This window comes from Leopardus geoffroyi, chromosome A3 (genome assembly GCF_018350155.1).
Source record: "Leopardus geoffroyi isolate Oge1 chromosome A3, O.geoffroyi_Oge1_pat1.0, whole genome shotgun sequence".
NCBI classification, from domain to species: Eukaryota; Metazoa; Chordata; class Mammalia; order Carnivora; family Felidae; genus Leopardus; species Leopardus geoffroyi.
Window position 1 is genome coordinate 120889784 of NC_059336.1, and position 21189 is coordinate 120910972.

Here is a 21189-nt window from a genome sequence, read left to right on the forward strand (position 1 = left end):
AGAATTTACCCATCTGGAATTCTACTGACTCTCAAAATAGAAAGGGCAATATACTATGCTTATTATACTATACTATACTGTACTACACTATACTGTATACTATGCTATAAATTATAATTCTCTTGTTTGTCTCCCATTCTAGATTATGAACTCAAAGCCAATTACTAGATCTTTTTACTGTATATCCAGTATCTAACATAATGCCTAAAAGATACAGAAGCTAAGATAGGTGATGCATTAGAAGTGATTATTTAACTAATATGACATGTAAAAGTTTAAAGGATATTTCAGATATTTCATGGTTAATATATTTTCTGGAATCATTCATAAAGCTTTGGAATTCTTTCCTATAAGTGAGACCATGAGCTTATCCGAAATCCTTTTTACCCTATTTTCAATGGGGGGAAAAAAACCCAAGCCCTATCTTCTTGATCCAGAAACTGGAGAACATTTCTTCTAATTTTGAAAAGGTAAAAATATACTATTTAGGGAAAACCTCAAACAATATTTCATAGTACTATAAAAACATAAAGTCACGTCACAGTGATACAACTGTAAACATAAATAATATAATTTCATAGACTGGATCATTTTGAGCAACAAATAAACCTAGATTGAAAATAAGATCCCCCATACTGTGCTCCCCTCAGACTACTGGCTAGAGATTGACATCTTCTAAATTTATCCAAGATTCTGAGGCTGAGGAGACATTAGACAATAACTCAACAGCAGCCAGACAGGCTGACCTACCAAAATAAGAGCCAACAGTAAGAAGCTATGAGAGGGTCACCAACAATTTGCTGATGATATGATTCTGGTATTAACTGCTTTCTATTTACAAAACACAATATACAGATAGTGGAATGCAAATCCCCTGATGAGTGAAAACTATTACAGCTGTTCTATTTGTGGAGTGGCTTTATATATGCCAGTAAGGGTACTTAAATAAGGTTCATTAAGAAAAGAATGTTGGTTTCAGGAAACAATTTGCATACCACCTTTTAAAAAGAGGTAAGGTTTCTAAGTCAAAGTACCCTGCTGATTTAAAAAGAGTTGCTAAGTTATACTCAACCTCATGCAATCTGTAGAGAACAGTTTTGGGAATCAGAAACCACATCTATCTCAAATAGATCAGACAAAACCAAATAGGTGAGGCTGAAGAAATAGGTCAGTGTTTTATATTTCACTTGAACTATAAATTTCTAGAACATAAGAAATTTGTCACTCATCTCCCAGATTTAGCTGAGAACCATATAATTTGAAAAATAAGTAACAATATGTTAGTAAACAGCTCTAATAAATATACTTTAAAATGCTTAGCAGGCAATTAGCACAAAGCAGCACAGACATGATGAGAGGGACATTCTGAGGGCCGAACCTCTCCAATTTGACAGCTGTATGAAAAGAATCACATAGGAAAATCATTATAAACAAAGAGCTCCTGCAGTGGGCAACTGCCATAAAGAAGTATTTCTCAGACTGGCATCGTCAGACACTTAGGGTTCTCTAAAAGAAGTTTTCAATTTCTCTTGTCTTTTCATTGCAACGTCAACTGAAAACTTTCTCAAGTGATAAAGTATTGGGATTTACATCGCCTTTTTTATGGTTGGATACTTTTCCATTGTTTGCATACATCACATTTTGTTTATCCGCCAGTTGATGGCCATTAGGTTTTTCCATTTGGGGGCTATTTATGAGGAATGATTCTATGATCATTTATATGCATAAATGTGAACATGTCTTCAATTCCCTTGGTATTTTAGAGTGGAACTACTAAGTCATAATAATGTAACTTTCTTTAGCTTTTTGAGAAACTGCCAAACTGTCTTCCACAGTGGCTACAGCAATGTACAAGCATTCCAATTTCTCCACATTCTCACCAAAAATTGTTATTTTATGTTTTGTAATTTTATTTTAATTCTGGTCGTCTTAGGAGGTGTGAAATGGTATCTCATTACCGCTTTGATTTACATTGATTTCCCTAATCAGTAATGACACTGAACACCTTTTCAGGTGCTTATTGACCATTGTGTATCTTTTTTTGGAGAAATGTCTATTCAGGTCCTTTGCCCGTTTTTAAGTTGGGTTATTTGTCTTTTTTTGTTAAGCCATGAAAGTTCTTTATATTAGGGTACTAAGCCTCTACCAGATATATTATTTGCAAACATTTTCTTTATGAACAGTTTTTAATTTTGATGAAATCCAATTTATCTATTTTTTTCTTGTTTAGTAAGTGCAATGCCTGGACTTCCTTAAAGACAATTTCTACTGATTGCTATTCTTCCTGGGTATATACCATACTTTCTTATTTCTCTGAATGCCTCCTAACTTCTTGTTAAAAACCAGATATTTTGAAGCTAATGCCTAAAAAAGATTTCCTTAAAGGTCTGGAAACAAAAAGTCTCTGAATCCACAAAGCCAGAGACCAAAATTCAGATGGTGGCTCTCCCTGGCCCAGAGAAGAACCCCTACCCCAATAAGTCTCTGCCACAAATGGCCTGCCAGGATCTGAACTCTTATGCCCAGGAATAAAAAACAAAGGCAAAGAAATGGATTCAAAGCAATGAACTCTTAAAAATAAAGATATCATTTTTTCTTAGTTCATTGGTTCTATAAAACATCTGATTTTTCTTAGAAGGTTTTTTACAGTAAAAGAAAATCTTGTGCAAAATATTTTATATATTAATAATAAGAAATTATCAAGGATTTAATACTTTAATACTTTAAATTCTACAAGTGTGTCATGGCTGACACATGTTTAGGTTAAGAGACAATGCTTTTTTTCTTTGCATTATTTTTTTCTAAACGGAAAGAATAAGTTTGGAAAAACTATAAAAGTTTATTTTTTGTTTTTTATTAACAAAAATATAGGAAGAAGAGAAAAATCAGTTTTAAAAACCCAGTATTTTAAATCCCTCTCATTGACTTTATTTAAAATTTAATTTTTTAAAGTTAAAAAATAAACATAAACACATTCACCTTGCTAAAATATTCCTATTGTATGAATTTGTCCCTGAGGAAAAATAATTGGCATATGAAATACATATTTGTGGCAGCTCTCATAGTAAAACAACTGGGCAGAAATACCCTCAACATTTCCTTGCAAATCCATGAAATTAAATGATTCCAGTTATCCTACAATTACATTGGGTAATTAATAGATATACTGTATATGACTTCCAAAAATCGGTACTATATCATTCTAACTTGTGGAAGATATGTTGGTATTCCTTTAAAAAAAAAAAAAAAGATTAAAATCAGTCTTCTTAGCCACAGCTCTCTTTAACTGTGTAAACAATAAAATAAGTGTTTGATATTTACTTGCATGTACACAGGAGAAGAGTTTGTAATAGTTTAGCAAAGAGGTAACAGCCTTGAAAATGGTGGCCATAGATGTAAAACTAAGTGATAAAAATTTCACTCTCTCTCTCTTTCCGTCAATTCCATTCTCCTTCACAGATTCAGAAACTAATGAGCAGAAGAGAACGAAGATCAGTGGCCAGAAGAGAATGAAGATCAGCTTTAGATACAGATAATCTACAGATGATTATCCAAACCCAAAATCACATTTACTACATGAAATTATTCCAATATCTGATCAGAATTTGTTCAATTTCCCAGAAAATATTTCAGAAACTCATTTCAGAATATAGTATGGTTAAATGTACATATGTAAATCAGTAAAAAAAAAAATAAACATACTGAAATTTGACCCTTAACATTATAAGGCAGTAGAAGTACCAAGCTGCATGGGTTAATAATTTGCCAAAACAATGAAATTATATTTTGAGGGCACTAGAAAATGATCAAGTCAGGTAAGCCTCCAGTTAATTTTGGGATCATCCCCCTAGCTGGAGCAGAAGTGGCTTGAATGAAATCACCATACAAATGTACATACAATCCTCATTACCCAAATTTGCAGAAGAATATGCATTTTTTAAAGCCTAGCTTAAAACTTAAGTCATCCTACTTGATTCATTTATATTTGGCAAAAACCTTATTGATACCCATGGGGAAACCAAAAAAAAAAAAAAAAAAAAAAAATTCCCCAAGCATCTCAGGTGAATAGCTAGTTAAGTAGCATTTGTATTTCCTCAATGATCATACTAATTGCTCTAGTCATATCCCTTCCAGTACAATGCCCAACAAATGGCCAACTCAAAACAAGTGAAACTCAAATTTCACTTTCCAGTGTTCTCAACAGAATAACACCTATGAGAGTAACGCTTATAATTTTTTTTTTATTTTTTTAATGTTTTTTTTATTTTTGAGAGAGAGAGCGAGAGACAGAGCATGAGCTGGGAAGGGTCAGAGAAAGAGGGAGACACGGAATCCGAAGCAACCTCCAGGCTCTGAGCTGTCAGCACAGAGCCTGATATGGGGCTCAAACCCATGGACCGCGAGATCATGTCCTGAGCCAAAGTTGGACACTTAACTAATTGAGCCACCTAGGCGCCCCAGTAAGGCTTATAAATTTTAAACTGGAGACTCAGATTCAAAATTTCAGAATCAGAGGGACCCCAGCAATTGTCATCTAGTACACTGTTTCTCAAAATTTTGACTATAGGCCACTTAAGAATATACAAAATGCCTATCTTGCCTGTTCCCATTTTCACAGTATCAAGTCAGTAACAAAGATTTTGAGCAGAAAAAATAATAAAAGTTGTTCACAAAACAGTAGGCCTATTAACATGCATTTAATTACAAGATAGGAGAATATAATAATAATAATAATTGTGTGTGTGTGTGTGTGTACAGTTTATGTATCTTATTAGGTATTAACTCATTTACTCTTCACAACTGCCCTATGAAGTATGCATTATTATTTCTACTTACAGAATCACTGATTGAGTTCAACAATTTTATCTTACAAACTACTGACGATGATGATGATGAAGATAACAATGATGATAACCAACACACAGGATTTACTATGTGCCAATCATTGTTCTAACCATCGAATTTACATTTTTTAACATTTATTTATTATTGAGAGAAAGACAGAGACAGAGCATGAGCATGGGAGGGGCAGAGAGAGGAGGAGACACAGAATACGAAGCAGGCTCTAGGCTCTGAGCTGTCAGCACAGAATCCGACACGGGGCTCGAACTCACAAATGGCAAGATCATGACCTGAGTTGAAGTCGGATGCTCAACCGACTGAGCCACCCAGGCACCCCTGGAATTTACATTATTTACTCATAAACCTTACTAATTCAATTCACTCATAAAGTATGAGACAGGTAACTTTATAACCTATTTACAGATTGTAAGAAATGAGGAAACTGAGGCGTAGAAACATTACTTGATCTGCTTAACATCATAAGTGGCAGAGGTAAAAATCATTAAGTAATTTGGCTCCAGAATCTGGCTATGCTTTAACTCATATAACTAATCTATAGTCACATAACTGAGAAGTAAAAAGCCAACAACAGATTCCCAATATTTGCTTTTGCTTCTACATTAAAATGCTTCTTCATTAGGAGTTCTCTCAGAAAAGCTGACATTAAATTGTGCCACCTCTAGAAATCCTGGGTGGTATTTACAGGGAGTTTCAAACACACGAACAGAGAGCCTTCTCAATTCTTCATCCAAACGTCACACAGAAATAAATAAAACTGATTGGATACCCAATCCTGACTTCTCTCATCATTATAATATAAAACCAATTATTTCTTATAAATATAATTTACCTTAAAATATAAACGTGTTATTCCTTCAAAAAGTTTTGCCATACAAACCCTAATTTTTGTCCAAAAATTTATAAATCTTGGATTCTAAGATCATTTATATACATCCACACACATATAAAATTCTTTTCAATAACATCCAAATCATCTTTAGGAATCTACCTTCTGGAATTCTGGGCTCCCACCATGTTTCAACAGACTTTCCCCTGAAAAAAATCTTTACAGGCTTTGTTCTACCAGATAAGATTCTCAGTTAACAAATCCATGAATCTCCAAAGTCCCATATCATAGTCTCTTTAGAAAGGAACAAAGATGGAAACAGATATCAAGTTCAAAATGAGTGCTACTATACGGAACAGCTGACCTGTACTCTCCCAAAATGTCCATTTTATGGAAGACAAAGAAAAGCTGATTCCAGGTTAAAGGAACCAAAGAGATGTAACAACTACACAATGTGTGATTCTGGATCAGAGGACTGATAAAAATTTAATATGAACTCTAAATGCGATAATAATAATAATAATAATAATAATAATAATAATAAAAATGTTGTTTCCTGAATTTCATTATTACGTTGTGGTTAAGCAGGAGAAACACGCTGAATATTTAGGAGTGGAAGAACGTAAATGTCTACAACTTCCTCTCAGATGATTCAGCAGCAGCAGCAGAAATAGTAGCAAACATACAGAGAGATAAAGCAAACGTAACAAAATGTTTCCAACTGGTAAAAGTGGGCAATGGGCAATACACAGGGCCTACCAATCTTGCAACTATGTGGCAGGTTTAAAATTATTTTGATAAATGTTAAGGAGAAATAGAGAAGATAAAAATCTTCATTGTGATATGAAGAAAAGAGACTTCTTAGAGTCACTCAATGAAGGAGTTAAAGAAAAACACACCTAAGCCAGAGTTCAGTCACTAGATGATTCTGTTTTCTCTCCCTTTCTCTTTCATAAATATAAACTCCTCTCTCTCTCTCTCCATTGGGAATCAATAGTCTGATTTCAAATAATAGAAAATACAAGTTAATAAATGTATCTCCAGTTAAATGAAAGCCAGAAATCTGGAGTGTGTTCTAGAAACCAATGAGACTTTATTTATTTTTGTTAAATTAAAAAAAAAAAAGTTTATTATTTTGAGAGAGAGAGAAAAAGACAAACATTAGCTGGGGAGGGGCAGAGAGCAAGGGAGACACAGAATCCAAAGCAGGCTCCAGGCTCCGAGCTGTCAGCACAGAGCCCGACGTGGGGCTCGAACTCATGGACCACGAGATCATGACCTGAGCCGAAGTTGGACGCTTAACTGCGCCACCCAGGTGCCCCTACCAATGAGACTTTAAAGAGAGAGGCAGTAGGGTTATTTTGCACCTCCAGCCCCTGCTTTAAAGCACTCTGCTGCCAACAGATAGTCTCGCCTCCATCTCCCAAATTCATTGTTTATCCCAAACACAGGTATGGTTTGTCAGCCAACTAAATCTAACTGCCTTTAACATCTATGGTGGTTAAAGCCCACTCTTCAAGCTGACAGCTATCACTCCACGGTGACAACCGTCTTCGCCTTTAAAAGTGAGTAGGTGGGTGTGTAGCTGGGACAAGGATGAGGGAAGCTCCTGGGGTGCTGATATTGTTTTACTTCTTAACCTGTTTAACAAATACGTTTGGCACATGATAATTCAGGAGTTCTACACTTAAAATCTGTAACTTTTATCTGTATAGTGCTATAATTCAATTAAAAAGCTATTAATTTTGGGGCGCCTGGGTGGCGCAGTCGGTTAAGCGTCCGACTTCAGCCAGGTCACGATCTCGCGGTCCGTGAGTTCGAGCCCCGCGTCGGGCTCTGGGCTGATGGCTCAGAGCCTGGAGCCTGTTTCCGATTCTGTGTCTCCCTCTCTCTCTGCCCCTCCCCCGTTCATGCTCTGTCTCTCTCTCTGTCCCAAAAATAAATAAACGTTGAAAAAAAAAAAAAAAAAAAAAGCTATTAATTTTAAAAAGCCTCCTGCCAAAAGTCCACTTACTGATCTATCATTTTCTGATTAATCTTCAGCTTTTTACCTACTGTCTTGGCTTAGTGCATGTTTATCTTTCTAACATACGCTTCTATGATCATTGTCATCTTTGTGGACAAACAAGAACTATTCCCTCAGGGAGCTCACAAACTCTTCGAAATCAGCTATGTAAAAATGTCCAAATGTAAAAAAAATGGGCACCAAATATAGACTGAATGACTGTACACATGTTAGAAATATACAGACCAAATCTAGGGACGGTTCAGTATAGTTTTTCTGCTTGCCATTTTTAATTCAATGAGGAGGTTCTCACTGTAAAATATTCATATGAACCCTATATTCATTTCAATGTGCATTAAAGTGGTTCATAAAGTGTAATCTAGAACATTTTCATTTAGGAATGTCAGCAGATGTTTTATAATAACTTTGAAACTTTTAAATCAAAAACATATTTCCATCGGTAATCATTTTCCCTTCATACTTTTGTATAAACAAAGCTCTTTAAAAACAGAGTTACAATTCCCACCTGGGAGACTTCTTTGTTCATAATGAGTCCTCAAAACAGATATGGTCAAATCTCGCACTCCGGAGGGTAGCTTACAGGGAAGTGGGGTAGCGATGTATCCAGAGACGGCTCTAGTTTCTTCACTCTCACCTCATTTAAGGCCAATTATGCAAACTAAAAGGAGAAGAAAAAAATAAAAGCAGAAGGAAGGTTAGATTGTTGTTTTTGTTGTTTTAGTCTCTAAGAAATGACAAAGGTCAGAAATGCTGCATAAAGAAAGAAAATACAACTTTTAAAGCCAAATGGAAAAATATTTCCAAAAGACAATGGATGAAGATCTGATTTTACAGCTGAAGTCCTTTCCGGTGATTAAATATGTATTCCTATCTAAGGCTGCTGCTTAGGTAATACATAATTACATTCTGCCCTTAATCTTCTGAAAGTCATTTATATGTCTTTAAAAAAATTTTTTTCTGGCTGCATTTGCATGTTTATTCTTCTTTTTAATTAAAATACTGATTGTTCATATTTTCAGTTTTCATTGAATACTTTCCTTGATTTCTGTAATACTTCTTACTATGCATTAAAGTTACTATGATATTTTACTTTTGAATTTTTTTAAATGTTTACTTATTTACTTTTGAGAGAAAGAGAGTGAGCAGGGGAGAGGCAGAGAGAAAAGGAGAATCCCAGTCAGGCTCTGTCAGTACAGAGCTCCATGCAGGACTTGAACCCACGAACTGTAAGATCATGACCGGAGCCGAAATCAAGAGGCGGAGGCTTAATCGACTGAGCCACCCAGGCACCCCACTTTCAAATTTTTCACTGAAAAACTTTATAACCTTTTTTATTAATGTTCATTCACTTTTTGAGAGAGAGAGAGAGAGAGAGAGAGAGAGAGAGAGAGAGACAGCCAGCCAGAGCATGAGTGGGGGATGGGTAGAGAGCAAGGGAGACACAGAACTCAAGCAGGCTCTAGGCTCCACGCTGTCAACACAGAACCGAACGCAGGGCTCAAATTCATGAACCGTGAGATCGTGACCTGAGCAGAAACAGATGATCAACCAACTGGGCCACCCAGGTGCCCCTTTACAAACTTTTTATATTCGTAATACTTAAAAATAAAATTCGTTGAGCTTTGGTTCCAGTCATAATGGACTATCTCATATTGGACTAATTTGCCCTTAGATAACAATTATTAACTCTGGACAAAATATTAAAATAACTGTTCAAGGGCTCCTGGGTGACTCAGTTGGTTAAGCCACTGACTTCAGCTCAGGTCACGATCTCAAGGTTCGTGAGTTTGAGCCCCCCCCCACCCCCCCCAACCCCTCCAATCAGGCTCTGTGCTGACAGCTCAGAGCCTGGAGTCTGCTTCAGATTGTGTCTCCCTCTGTCTCTGCCCCTCCCCCATTCACAGTCTCTCGCTCTCGCTCTCAAAAATAAACATTAAAAATTTTTTTAAAAAGTTAAAAGTAACTGTTTAAAGATACTGAAAGTGACCAACAGCCAGCAGAAACGTAGGGGATTTGATTATTAAAAGAAAGGAACCATACTGAGATGAGATGTATTCGTACAACTCTACCTTAAGAAAACTCTTCCCAGTATATCCCCCTTAGGTACTGGGAGGCTAGGGCTAAAGAAGAAAACCACAGTCTCATTGGCATCTAAGAGCTGACAGAAAGCTAGACAATAGGAGGGGAAAATCATGGTAGGAAGGGTAGTACAGTACAGGGCAGGGGGAGCTTAAATCTGTCCACAAATGCTCAAATCTTTGGCTGGTCCCTGAACTGCTCATGCACTGGGAGACTCCAAATAGCCCAACAGAAGGCAACAGCTGGAAGACTAAAAAGCTGAACAGAGATTTCAGCTTCCTACCACAGGAAAGACACAGTTTGGATTTTGAATCCTGCCAAGTTAAAAGGGCCTGGTGAACACAACTGACTTCTCACAGAAACCACAGAAGGGCCACATCTCAGGGTAAAGACTATATTCCAGGAATAAGGATTCTCCTAAGGCTAAGGGCAAAACTGAAATAACATCTGGTGTGACAAAGTATAAAAACCAAACCTCTCTAATTTCAAGGTGATCCGCAGTAATATATTTTTAATTTTATTTTGAAATCCTTAGAGCCTCTCATCTTCACAAGAAGTAGTAAAAGTGGTACAGAGCAATCCCATGTACTCACCACGCACCTACCCCGATGGTGACAACTTACATAATTGCAGTGTATTACCATAAGCTGAGAAACTGATTGGCACAATACAATTATCTAGACTATAGACTTTACTTGGATTTTGCCATTTTTTTCATGCAATCATAGTTTGTTTTTTGTATATCTTTGTTTATAATTCTATGGCATTTTAGGACATGTACAGATCCATACACCATACCACAACTTAGATTCCCTTTTGCTAGTTATAATCACACCCTCCTCCCCTTTCCTTAATTGCTGGCAACCATTTATCTGTCCTCTATTTCTATAATTTTTTCACTTTGAGAATCTTACAAAAATTGAATCAGATAGTATGGAAACATTTTAGATTGGCTTGTTTTCTTTTTACGCAACATAATACCCATGAAATCCATCCAATTTATTGAATATATCAATAGTTTGTTCCTTTTCATTGCTCTGCGGTATGCAGATACAGTTTTTTGTTTTTTGTTTTTTTCCCACCTGTCGAAGTACAAACGGGATGTATTCTTTTGGGGTAATTATAAATAAAGTTGCTATAAATATTTGTGCACAGGTTTCTGTGTGAACATAAGTTTTCATTTCTCTAGGATAAATACCCAGAAATGCAATTGCTGGGTTATATGGTAAGTGTATTTTTACAAGCTAGTTATCTGGAACAAAAATCAATATGCTTAAAAAAAAATCTACAATACCATCAACAAAATCCAATATACAACAAAAAATTACTAAACATGCAAAGAAGATAAAAACTGTAACTCAAGAACAGGAGGAAAACCTATTACAAGATGATCTAGACGTTGGAATTAACTGGCAAGAATGCTCAAGCCGTTAATACAAGTATATTCAACATGTTATAATGAGTGAACAGATAAGAAATATTGACGGCAAATGGAAACAGAAAGAAATGAAACTTCAAAAACTAGGCAGTTAAATATCAAAACTTAAAAATTCACTGGATAGGCTGAATCTATTATTAGTTAATAGATTTGAGATGGCACAAAAACAAGTTAGTGAACTTCAAGTCAAAACAATACTCAAGCCAAAGATTAGACAATTCAAAAAAATTAAAACCAACAGTTTAAAGGATAAAAAAAAAAATCATTTTGCTTTTAGCAAGACTGTTCAAGAAAAACAAAAGGCAACACAAATTACTGATATCAGAAATAGAAGGAGAAATATCATTTCATATCCTACAAATATAATGTTCACATAATGCAAATCAATTCAGTAACTGAGATAAAATGAAAAATCCCTTAAAATTACTCCAACTATAAAAATAAATAGAAACCCATCTACTAAAGAAAACATTTCATAATTAAAACACAACAAAAACAAAACAAAAAAACCACAAAAATCAAAACAAAACTCTAGGCCCAAATGGCTTCACTGGTGGGTTCTAGCAACCATTTAAGGAAGTAATAACCATCTTACATACTTTCTAGAAAACAGAAGAGAGATACTCCCTAACTTGTCTTATTTAAAAAAAAATTTTTTTTAAGTTTTTATTTGTTTTGAGAGAGAGAGAGAGAGAGAGAGAGAGAGAGAGAGAGAGAGAGAGAACGGGCAGGCGAGGGGCAGAGAGAGAGGGAGGGAGAGAGAGAATATCAAGCAAGCTCTGCACTGTCAGCACAGAGCCCAATACAGGGCTCGAACTCACAAACCATGATCATGACCTGAGCCGAAACCAAGAGTCAGATGCTCAAGTGACTGAGCCACCCAGGCACCCCTCCCTTTATTAAATAAGCAAATCCCTAATACCAAAACTTGACAAAGATATTACCAGGAAAGAAAATCAGCCTCATGAATACAGATGCAAAACAACAAATTGAATCCAACAATATATAAGAAGGGTAATATACTATGATCATGTGGTTTATCCAAGAAATGTTTCAAATTAAATACCATCAATGTAATTTATATTAACAGAATAAAAAGCATATAACCATTTGAACAGATACAGAAAAAAAATCTGAGAAAATTCAGCACCATTCATGACAAAATTCTCAGCAAACTAAGAATTAAACGTAACTCCCTTCAATCTGATAAATAGGATGAGTGAAAAACTACATCTAGTATTTTATATAATGGTGAAATATTGGGAGTTCTCCTAATTTTGCGAACAAGGCAAGAATGTTCACTCTAGCCACTTCGTTTTATTTTTAAAGATTTTAAGTGACTCTACACCTAACATGGGGGCCTATACCCACAACCCCAAGATCAAGAGTCCCACACTTTGGGCGCCTGATGGGGCTCAGCTGGTTAAGCATTTGACTCTTGATTTCAGCTCAGGTCATAATCTCATGGTTTGTGAGATCAAGCCCCGTGTTGGGCTCTGTGATGACAGCGTGGAGCCTGCTTGGGATTCTCTCTCCCTCTCTCCTTCTCCCCCTCTGCCCTTCCCCAGCTCTGTCTCAAAATAAATAAATAAACGTTAAAAAAAAAAAAAAAGAGTCCCACACTTTACCAATTGAGCCAGCCAGGTGCCCCATAGCCACTTCATTATTGTAACGGGTGTACTGAAGGTCCTACTCAGCACAATAAGTCAAGAAAAAGAAATAAAAGGAAATTTAGAGAGAGAGAACTAAAATTGTTTTTATTCACTTAAAAATTATTTTTTGGTACCTAACTCTAAGGAATCTGAAAAATAATTACTAGAATTAATAAGTGATTTGGCAAAGTTGTAGGATACAAGATGAGTATACCAAATCAACTTCCATACAACCACAATTGGAAAATAAAATGCAAAACAAATTCATAATAGCATCAAAAAAACAGGGGCGCCTGGGTGGCGCAGTCGGTTAAGCGTCCAACTTCAGCCAGGTCACGATCTCGCGGTCTGTGAGTTCAAGCCCCGCGTCAGGCTCTGGGCTGATGGCTCAGAGCCTGGAGCCTGTTTCCGATTCTGTGTCTCCCTCTCTCTCTGCCCCTCCCCCGTTCATGCTCTGTCTCTCTCTGTCCCAAAAATAAATAAACGTTGAAAAAAAAAATTTTTTTAAATAAAAAAAAACCATAAAATACTTAGGAAATAATTTAACAAAAGATATGCAAGACTTATATACTTAAATTTTATAACATTGAAACTAAAAAAGACCAAGAAAAAAAAAGAGGGATTGAATATTTTCATGGGTTCACCAAAATATAATTGTCCCCCCAAATTAATTCATACATTCAAAATTATTACTTTGTGTACATCTAGTACATTGTTATACTATCAATAAATACAAGTCTATTTTTTCTTTTGTTTTACATTTGTAACAGTTTTTTTAATGCTTGTTTTGGTCTTTTTCTTTCTTTTTTTTTTTTTTTTTCAACGTTTATTTATTTTTGGGACAGAGACAGACAGAGCATGAATGGGGGAGGGGCAGAGAGAAAGGGAGACACAGAATCGGAAACAGGCTCCAGGCTCTGAGCCATCAGCCCAGAGCCCGACGCGGGGCTCGAACTCACGGACCCCGAGATCGTGACCTGGCTGAAGTCGGACGCTTAACCGACTGCGCCACCCAGGCGCCCCGTGGTCTTTTTCTTTTTATATAAAAACTATATTTTCTCTAAATCATGATTTCCCCTAATGCTGAATTCCATATTAAAGTGTAATGTTTAATGTTGGAAAACTGGGTTATCCTATCACCTGGATTCAAAAGTGCTTACCCCTTATAGTCCCTCTAAATTAAATTAAGTGCTTTTTATATTTTCAAGATTTTTTTTCTTCTGTTGATTTAAATCCACAATTCAAAAACTCAAAGAAACTTGAATTAGCTCTTCATACTGACTTGCAGTTAAATATATTAAATAAAAGGATTTACAGTTAGAGTAGCTCAATTTACATTGTATTTAGTCGAATTTTTCTCACTTTATATGTCTAGCTTATTTGCATTTGTAATAAACAGTGCTCTAGAACATTTTCTAGAATGAAACAATTCATTTCAATCCTCCTGATACTATTTTGTGTGTTCTTTCATTTGTGAAGCATTTTATCTTTTAGTTTTCCCTAGGTAAATCTGTATAAGAATTGTTAAGTAGTAACTGACCAGTGGCAAAGATGGCATTGTTCATCTAGTCATCCATATACTTAGGTTCTGTCATTATTTGGCTTCCAAGGAAGAGCAACCCTCCAAATCACTTACATACTTAATCCTGCAGGTATAATCTTTGCCAAATAATGCCACTCTCTTCTATAAAACCTGAGAGTTTTTACGGGTACTACTTCAAAACCAAGCAGTAACTGAAGCCAGATGGATCCTGCTAATGATTTAGAGTCCTAATGGACTCGTGGTCAACCATGTGAGGAAATGTGAGAACAATGCTAAGGGGAGTGGCTGAGTATAGTCATTTAAAACCTGCATGAAAAATGGAAAAGCGCAAGGTAAATCCATATTCCAAAAAAATATGTACAGGGGTGCCTGGGTGGCTCCTTTCGTTAAGAATCCAACTCTTGATTTCAGCTCAGGTCATAATCTCACAGTTCGTGAGTTTGAGCCCTGCATCTGGCTCTGTGCCCAGAGAGCAGAGTCAGCTTGGGGTTCTCTCTCTCTCTCTCTCTCTCTCTCTCTCTCTCCCCCTCTCCCTGTCTCTCCCCTACTCATGGCTCTCTGAGTCTCTCTCTCTCTCTCTCTCAAAATAAATAAATAAAAGATAATTAAGATAATTTAAAAAAATAAACAATTAAAAAAATACGTACACAAAAAGATATGTACACAATGATAAGTTACTAATATGGAACCAGGAGATAGGTGACACAGAGAACCTAAGAAGACAGGAGGAATGTGCGTAAGTACTAAGAAAAAGATGTTTGATTATTATTGTGAAATAATATTTCACTTTAAGTGAGTTCTCTTAAAATGCATCTCTCCAGTGATTTTTTTTTTCATTTACTTTAATTTAAATTCCAGTATAGTTAACACACCGTGTTATGTTGCAGGGGTACAATATAGTGATTCAAATATTCTATACTTCAGTGATTGTTACATAATTATCTGGACTATCTGGAGCTCAACATTTTAAGACTTTCCTCACCACCCCTCCCCAATCCAGAGGAATCCAGAGTAGGAGATCTGATATGGATACTACAAACTCCTACTGGAACATCATGATTACTGAGCATGTCTGAAGGCTTTCAATTTCAGGTTCCAATTTTCCCTTCCCAGGTAAGGCTTTTCTGTCATCTTTATCTGCTTCCAATGCTGGATTCTGGCACAAGTTCTGGCTAACACGGCACCTCAATTCCTTTATTTTATTTAATTATTTTTAATTTCTTAAATTCAATCTCATTTAAAAATCAAATGAGGAAGCCAGGTGATAGAAGAGCACATATTATACACCTAACACATAGAGTAAAAAGGAAGCCTATTAATCATTCTCCCTTTGTTATTCTGGAATCAGGCAGACGTACAGAGCCAGAAATTAAAAACATATAGATAAATATTATAAGTATCTATGGATTTATCCCAGAATTAACAACAGTAAACATTTTTTATATTTTTTCTTTTTTAAGAAATGAAGCACTACCAATAAATCCAAGTCCCCACACTTACACAGAGTACACTCTGTTCATTCCCCTCCCTTTCATAGACAGAACCATTATCATGAATTTAATACAGCTCTTTCTGGATATGTATATGTGCGTGTACCCATACACAATGTACATTGATGTTTTATGTTTTAAAATATACATTTTTTATTGTATACAACACATATTATGCATTTTCTTGACTTCATGCACTACGTTTTGGAGCTCTATCCTTGCTGAGGCATACATGCGTGTGTGTTTCATTCATACAAATATATGAATATACCTCACCTTAGCCATTCTTGTATTTAAGTGGTCTGTAAATTTTCATTTTTTTTAATATTAGAGAGAGCATACACATACTCACAGGAGCAGAGGAGGAATAGAGATAGAGGGAGAGAGAATCTCAAGAAGGCTCCACACTATCAGCATACAGCCCAATATGGGGCTCAATCTCACAAGCTGTGAGATCATGACCTGAGCCAAAATCAAGAGTCGGACGCTTAACTGACTGAGCAAGCCAGGGGCTCCTGTAAATTTTCATTTTTACAGAGAATACCTCAATGAGTATTCTTGGACATGGCCTCTTATTCATTTTTTCATATGCACAAGTGAAAGAATTTCTAGTGGCAATATCCAGAAGTGCAATTTCTGAATTACAGTAGTTGTATATCTTTCTCTCATCTCACCACTTGTCAAATTGTTTGCCAATATGGCTGTTTCATACTCCCACAAGCAGTGTGTATAAGAGAACCATTTTCCCCATATTCTTTCCAACACCTGGTATCATCAGAATTTATTTTTTAACCAGTCTAATGATGAAAGTGGGAATTCATTTCAGTCTGAATTTCCTTGACTATTATGGAGACTGAACATTTTAGCTGACTATGTGGCTGTCCCATGTGGTATCCAATACCAGTTGAACTGAGTACACAATTGGCACTTTTCTTCCTTTATGCTGGGTACACAATTGACACTTTCAGTTCTGAGAAATTTTCTTGGATTATATTCTTTTTTCCCCCCTAATTTATTCTTTTTTAGAACTCCTAACACTAGGAAGTTGACCCTCCTACATTCATCTTATTTTCTTCAATCTTCTATTTATCATTTCTTTGCCTTTTTGCTCTACTCCTACAAAATTCTCAATTTATTATCTAATAATTGTACCAAGTTTTTCTATTCTGCCACATATTCTTAATTTATAAGAATTCTTTGTTTTCTGAATGTTCTTTTTTAAATATCGTATTCCTGCTTTACGGATGTAGAATCCCATCTTTCTGAAGATATTTTATACACACATATGGTATATGTAGATGTGTGTGCGTGTGTGTGTGTGTGTGTGTGTGTGTGCGCGCGCGCATATCCATAAAATTTTCCCGGCTGTACAGTCTGTTTTCAGCAAGTTGTTTTGTATTCTTGATTTGTTTATTTTGGTTTGTTATTCATAGTAGATGCTTTCCTTAGATGTTTGATGGAGTTTAGACCTTTGGAAATAAAAAGTTTATTTAAAGCTCTAAGTACCTGGGGTTACTGACTGTAACCTTCAATATAGGGCAACTTGGGCAGGCTCTTTATTAGGTCACAGATATTGATGTGAGAAACCTGGTTCCCATTATCTATCACTTATTTACTTATCTGCCCAACACCTGTGTATACATAAGGTCACTTCAGAATTGTTAACCTGTACCCCTACAAAAAACAAATTTACCAAACAGAGTACAGTATTTATGTAAAGTCCTTTTTGCCTTTAGTTTTTTTCTTAATGGGCTAGTCAGATTTTTCATAGAAGATTCTTCTTTCCTCCTGCCTAGAGGAAAAAGGCCTCAATTGGGAAGCCAATAATAGGGAAGAGGGCAGGGCTCTCATCATTGAAAATGCCAATGCTCCCTCCACCTTCAATGTGCCTGTTGTCCATTAGGCCAGTAGTCAGCCCTCTTTCTTCAGCCAGAGAATATACTTCAAATTGCCCACTGTCAAGATGAGAGTAGTGCATTAGAACAGTGGCAAAAAGTGAAGAAAATCCAGGCATTTAAGTGTTTCTTAAACATCTTTCAAACAACCCTCCTTATTATAGTCCCCTAGATTCATCTTCTTCACCTTCTTGCCCTCCTTCCCCTTGCCCTTGCAGAGTTACACAGTACTACCACTGTGTGGGCCCTTTGGAGATTCACCAGTACAAATTCCATTAGTCCTTAGCTTTCTCCATGTAAAACTAGGCTTTCCTAGGTTTAATAAGATTGCTACCACTCTTCTAGCTGTGTTTCAGCCTTGAAAATTTTGCCCTATTTTTCTCCAATTCTTTGTCTGGATTTAGGACTAAAAACAACCCAACAACAACCTTTATTGACTTTGTTTTCATTGTTGTTTAACTTAACTGTGGTTTGGGGAGGGAACAATTTTAACTGTGTCCTCAACCTACCACCTTTACCTGGAATCAAATACTATGTTATTATTGGTAATATTTTATTTGTTTATTTTTAATCTTCCTGTTATTTCATAATCTTTTTCTTTAAGAGAGAGACAGCATGCCTGAGAGGGAGAGACGTGGGAGGGGGAGGGAGAGAGAGAGAGACAGAGAGACAGAGAGAGAGACAGAGAGAGAGAATCTTAAGCAGGTTGCATGCTTAGCGTGGAGCCCAACATGGGGCTCAATCCCACCGTCCTGGGATCATGACCTGAGCCGAAATTGAGAGTTGGACACTCAACCAACTGACCCACCCTATAATCTTTCTTTAAAAATGTTTTTTTATTTATTTCGAGAGAGAGAGAGAGAGAGCATGTATGTGCATACAAGTCAGGAAGAGGTAAAGACAGAGAGGGAGAGGGAGAATCCGAAGCAGGCTTCCCACTGTCAGCACAGAGCCCAACAAGGAGCTCAATCTTATGAAGCCCAAGAGCATGACCTGAGCTGAAATCAAAAGTTGGACTCAACCGACTGAGCAACCCAGGCACCCCACCCACAATCTTTTTAAAGTTTTGCTTCGCGTATGTTATTAACACCTCAATCTTTTTAACAATTTTAAAACTCACCGTCCTGACATTCTCAAGAGCCAATCATCCGTTAAAGCTGCTCAATAACAGAATGAAGTATATGACAGAAGAGCACTAACAACAGGCAGTAAGGCCTCTGCAACAGTTAATTAGGAAAGATTTAAAAAGTACCGGTTTTAGATCATATATACATTAGCTCTTCATGCACATTATTTGCTACCATGGAGTCTGATTTTGGAAAAGCAGGAAAAAACCCATCTTCTATCAGCAACTGTCACCTTATGACCTCATGAGATGAGGATCAAAAGAAGCTGTGGTCTACTGTTCTTTTCTCTGTGAGGAAGTAAAAGAAACTTTCAAATCTCTAAGGGCAGCAGATTCTCTCCCCCATGCCCACATACAATAACTGTGAAGTGTGATGAAAGTAACTTGTTACCAATAACACTTATAATTACAATATTTATATATTAATTACTTTGAAAAAATTAGTGCAGATCCAAGGTTATCTTTATTACAACATGACTTTAACTCTTCTACTTTATGATGTACTTTTTGATGAGGAGAAAGAGGGGTAATGTTAGCCAAAGTCCCAGTGTGATGGGACTAGCTTAGGTTAGCTATGCTGCCATCCAGTAGTGGGTTATTATAAATAAACCATTAACACTAGTGGCAATTATAAATTACTTTGGGTACATGGAGTTAAGATTCCATAGTAACTTCTCTGTTCTTATTAATTCCACCCCAAATAAAATTTAAGAAACAAGGCGGCACGTAAAAATTTGTGTGAAATAGGTTTTTCTTAAGAGAGACTATAAGATTTCACAAAAGAATTAAGAACGACGCAACCAGCTCTCTTCTTACTGATGGTATAAGAGTCATGCTCTCCAAATCAAAGACAAAAATAATTTAAATGAAATTTGAAATCAAGCCATCATATTAATGTTAAAAACATAGTTTAAAAATGGGTGTAAAGTTTATTTAACTTCTCCACAGTATCTATTTTCTTTTTTTTAATTTATTTATTCTGAGAGAGAGAGAGAGAGCACAAGCAGGATAGGGGCAGAGACACAGAGAATCCCAAGCAGGCTCTGTGCTGTCAGCACACAGGCTGACACAGCGGGCGATCCCACAAAACATGAGATCATGACCTGAGCCAAAACCAAGAGATGGACGCTTAACCGACTGAGGCACCCAGGTGCTCCTCTTCTTTGCTTTTTCTTATTAACACAATCTGTGAAGAGGAGGCCCACCAAAAACGAAGACTTTAAAGATGAAACTGTTTATTTTTAAAGTTAAAAAAAATTTTTTTTAACATTTATTTATTATTGAGAGACAGAGAGACACAGAGCGTGAGCAGGGGAGGCTCCGGGCTGAAGTAGGCTCCAGGCTCTGAGCTGTCAGCACAGAGCCTGACGTGGGGCTCAAACTCACAAACTGCGAGATCGTGACCTGAGCCAAAGTAGGTCGCTTAACCAACTGAGCCACCCAGGCGCCCCTATTTTTAAAAATTTTTTAAATGTTTCTTTTTGAGAGAGAGAGAGAGAGCACGCGCGTGCACGCGAGTGCATCAGCGGGGGAGGGGCAGAGAGAGAGGGAGACACACGATCTGAAGCGGGCTCTAGGCTCTGAGCATCAGCACAGAGCCCGACGTGGGGCTCAAACTCACGAGTGGTGAGATCATGACCTGAGCTGAAACCAAGAGTTGGAAGAGTTGGACGCTTAACCGACTGGGCCATCTAGGTGCCCTTTTTAAAAATGTTTTTTTAGGGGCGCCTGGGTGGCGCAGTCGGTTAAGCGTCCGACTTCAGCCGGGTCACGATCTCGCGGTCCGTGAGTTCGACCCCCGCGTCGGGCTCTGGGCTGATGGCTCAGAGCCTGGAGCCTGTTTCCGATTCTGTGTCTCCCTCTCTCTCTGCCCCTCCCCCGTTCATGCTCTGTCTCTCTCTGTCCCAAAAATAAATAAACGTTGAAAAAAAAAAAATTAAAAAAAAAAAAAATGTTTTTTTAAAGTTTTGTGGGGCGCCTGGGTGGCGCAGTCGGTTAAGCGTCCGACTTCAGCCAGGTCACGATCTCGCGGTCCATGAGTTCGAGCCCCGCGCCGGGCTCTGGGCTGATGGCTCAGAGCCTGGAGCCTGTTTCCGATTCTGTGTCTCCCTCTCTCTCTGCCCCTCCCCCGTTCATGCTCTGTCTCTCTCTGTCCCAAAAATAAATAAACGTTGAAAAAAAAAAAAAATTTAAAGTTTTGTTTATTTTTGAGAGAGAGAGAGAGACAGGGAGGGAGAGTCAGAAAGGGAGA

The 21189-nt window shown here is 36.9% G+C and overlaps 1 protein-coding gene across 6 annotated transcripts in view; it reads right to left on the minus strand.

Annotated features, from left to right (window-relative positions):
* NCOA1 (nuclear receptor coactivator 1) overlaps positions 1-21189 on the minus strand; it is a 242724-nt gene that overhangs the window by 97196 nt on the left and 124339 nt on the right. For 5 of the 6 annotated variants that reach the window (XM_045447552.1, XM_045447549.1, XM_045447550.1 and 2 more), the window contains exon 3: positions 8221-8373. The exons of the other annotated variant lie outside the window; for it this stretch is intronic. The gene's annotated coding sequence lies outside the window, so the exon portion shown is untranslated. The remainder of the gene's footprint in view (positions 1-8220; positions 8374-21189) is intronic. 6 annotated transcript variants of the gene reach the window in all.